The sequence below is a fragment of the Panthera pardus genome, unplaced genomic scaffold (genome assembly GCF_024362965.1).
Source record: "Panthera pardus isolate Hobbes unplaced genomic scaffold, ASM2436296v1 HiC_scaffold_8, whole genome shotgun sequence".
NCBI lineage: Eukaryota > Metazoa > Chordata > Mammalia > Carnivora > Felidae > Panthera > Panthera pardus.
The window spans coordinates 115508701-115512077 of NW_026527013.1; the positions used below are offsets into that span (position 1 = coordinate 115508701).

The 3377-nt window shown below is 39.7% G+C and overlaps 1 pseudogene; it reads right to left on the reverse strand.

Moving 5' to 3' along the window:
• Positions 1–1545: 1545 nt before the first annotated feature.
• On the reverse strand, positions 1546–2879 carry LOC109263599 (60S ribosomal protein L4-like; annotated as a pseudogene).
• Positions 2880–3377: the final 498 nt, after the last annotated feature.

Here is a 3377-nt window from a genome sequence, read left to right on the forward strand (position 1 = left end):
AAGGAATAAAATGCTAATACATGTCATAATATTGATGAACCTTAAAAATATGACACTAAGTGAAAATCAGTCACAAAAGACTATATACTGTGTGATTTCATTTATCTGAACATTTCATATCTGGGTATTGTGGAATGTCCAGAATAGGTAAATTTGTCAAGACAGAAAGTAGATTAGGGATTGCCTGAAGATGGAGAGTAGTAGGGAGAAGGTGTGACTACTAATGGGTATGAAATGTCTTTTTTGGTGTGATGGAAATATTCTCTAGTTGATAGTGGTGATGGTTTCACAATTCTGGATATAGTAAAACCACTGAATTGTTCACTTTTTTAAAAGGGTGAATTTTGTGGTGTGTGAATTATACCTCAAAAAACTATCCTGTGAGAAAAAGATGCATGTATTATTCATTCAGAACATATTTGAGTATCTCCTGATTGTCAGGCATCTTAATAACCCCACTGTGTGACTCACCTAGAATCTTACTCTTGGTTTGTGATTTTGGGCCTAAATCAGCATGAAAATCACTTGGTTATCTTTTTAAAAAATGGAAATTTCCGAGTGTCCATACCCAGAGATTCAGCCTTAATATAACAGAGATGGGATTTGAGAATGTATATTTATAACAAGTGCCCTTAAGTATCTCTGATATAGCTACTTGGGAGGACCACATTTAGAAACAGTGCTCTGGGGGCTTCTGGGTGGCTCAGTCAGTTAAGTGTCCAACTTTTGATTTAGGCTCAGGTCATGATCTCACTGCTTGTGAGATTGAGCCCCAGGTGGGGCTCAATGCTGACAGTATGGAGCCTGCTTGGGATCCTCTCTCACTTGTTCTCTGCCCCTTGCCTGCTCACGCACATGCACAGGTGCGCTCTCTCTCTCAAAATAAATGAATAAACTTAAAAAATAAAAATAAAAACAGTGATATGGGAGAATAAAGTCTCAGTTTTACCAGCTACATTTCAATTTCCTTCTTCCCTTCTTAAAGGGACATTTTCTCCTCCTCCTCCTCCTCCTCCTCCTTCTTCTTTTTTAAAGTTTATTTATTTTGAGAGAGAGAGAGAGAGAGAGAGAGAGAGAGAGAGAGAGAGAGAGAGAATGAGCAGGGGAGGGGCAGAGAGACAGGGAGAGAAGGAGAGAGAGAGAGAATCCAAAGCAGGATCTGTGCTGTCAGCGTGAAGCCTGATGCGGGGGAAAGGAACTTGACTTTCTGAACTGAATGTGTATAGATTAAAATAAAAACATTTTATTTTTAAAGTTTATTTATTTATTTTGAGAGAGACAGAGTGCGAGGGGAGGAAGGGCAGAGAGAGAGGAAGAGAGAGAATCCCAAGCAAGTTCTGAGCTGTCAGCCCAGAGCCTCACACAGGGCTCCATCCCATGAACCTAGAGATCATGACCTGAGTGGAAATCAGTAGTCCAAAGCTCAACCCCAGGTGCCCTGAAAACATTTTATTTTATTTTTTCATGTTTCTCAGTGCCTTTGATCAGGTCTTTTTTCAAAATTAGCTGTCCATAATGGTTTGACATTTACAGAGTAAACAAAGTTTATGCAGCAGGCTTCACTTCTTCCGTGGTGGGTTGCTTTTCTGCAGGCTTCTTCTCAGCTGCTGGTTTCTTCGTAGCTGCAGCCTTTTTCCCACCAAAGGTTCTTCTGCTTCTTCACACCAACAGCTTTCTTTCCTTTCTTCCCACAGGCTTCTTGCCTAGATACCCCTTCTCATCTGATTTGGCTTCTAAGGCTACTCCTGCTTATCCATCTGGAGTTTATGATTCCTGGCCTGGTGAAGAATGGTTGTTCCAGCACATGGTCTTTGCATATGGATTTATGTTCAGCATGATACTCGGGTTATTCAGTGGATTCTTTTTTAGGACTCTGTGATGACTCTTCTTGGATGGTGCTCAGAGGGTTCTTTGGATCTCTGGGCTTTTTCAGGATTCTGCTAAGGTCTGTATTAAGCATCTTGTGCATGGGAAGGTTATAGTCACTCTTGAGAGAGGCAGCCTTATGCCAAGTGCCATACAGATCGTCTAACTGCAGAAAGCACTTTCAGTACAAATGGAGAAACATCCCACATGCCCACGAGGAGCAAGTTTCAAAATGTTCAGTTTGCTTACATTAAGTAGATTAATTCCAGGGATGTTTCTGCAGGCCTTGATGGTACTTTTGTCTTCATTATAGATAATGCAGGATCCCCTGCATTGGATACAACAAATTTTTTTTTTTTTTTTTTTACATTTTGCCCTTGCCATTTCTCATGTACAGAGAGGCATAGACCTTTTTGATCTCATTCTTGGCTTTAAGTGTCTTAAGAAGCGAAACAGCCTCCTTGGTCTTCTTGTAGCCTTCAACGTTATCTTCAACCACCGGAGGAAGTTCAGGAACTTCCTCAATACGATGATCTTTAAGGCATGAGCAGTGATGGTAAGGCTGAGGAGGCAGCCAAGGCAGAGCAGATTACGTATTGCTTGTGTTGTGTTCACTCTGTGGTGCCAGTGGTTGGTACAAACATGTGGCCCCCATGACACATATTTCTAGAAGCACCCTGGCCAGAAGAGTGAGCCCCACCACCTCAAACTCTGGGAATTCAAGCCACTGCCCTGCTAGTACCCCAAGATTCAGCGCTGGTTTGATGACCGGCTAATTCACTGACAGCATAGTACTATCTGTTGTTTTTGTGCAAATTGGTGTGAACGAAGTTCACAATATCAGGTCAAATGGGAGCCTCGAACCCAGCAGGCAAAGTATTTTCGCTCAATGACTGCCCCTTTTTAGAGTACATGGATATCAGTGGATAAGCATATGTAATGGCAGGGACAGGAGAGAGCTCTGCTCTTCTCAACCCTACAGCTCCCACCGGAAAAAAAAGAAAACAAAACATTTTAGAATATTTATTATTATATTTCTGGAGAAATAGTCTATTTCTTAGTTATCAATGGATTGAAGAAATCACAATAGATGATACTGACAGATTAGAACGTATAAAAATAAACAATGAAAATGGTAAAAAATGGTAGCTGATGAGAAAAACTTGCCTGAGTGTAGGAGACAGTGGGTTAATAGTTATAACAAAGTGATTATTCAAATTTATAAGAAAATTATTAAGATTCCAGTAGATGAATGCAGAAATAAATATGTAAAAAATTTTAAAAAATAAAAGAAGTGCAAATTAACTTCTGGATTATATTTTTATGCTTAATAAAGCAGCAAATTATTAAAATGGTTAGGTCCTATGGTTGTGGTTAAATTGGTGTGGGTTTCCATTTAGGAAAGCAGTGTGAAGTTAGTATAAAGTAGTTTGATCATGTCTCATGAGCCATAAAAATAATTATCTCCTTTGATTCCAATGATATCAGTCATGAAAATTTGTCTTAGAAAC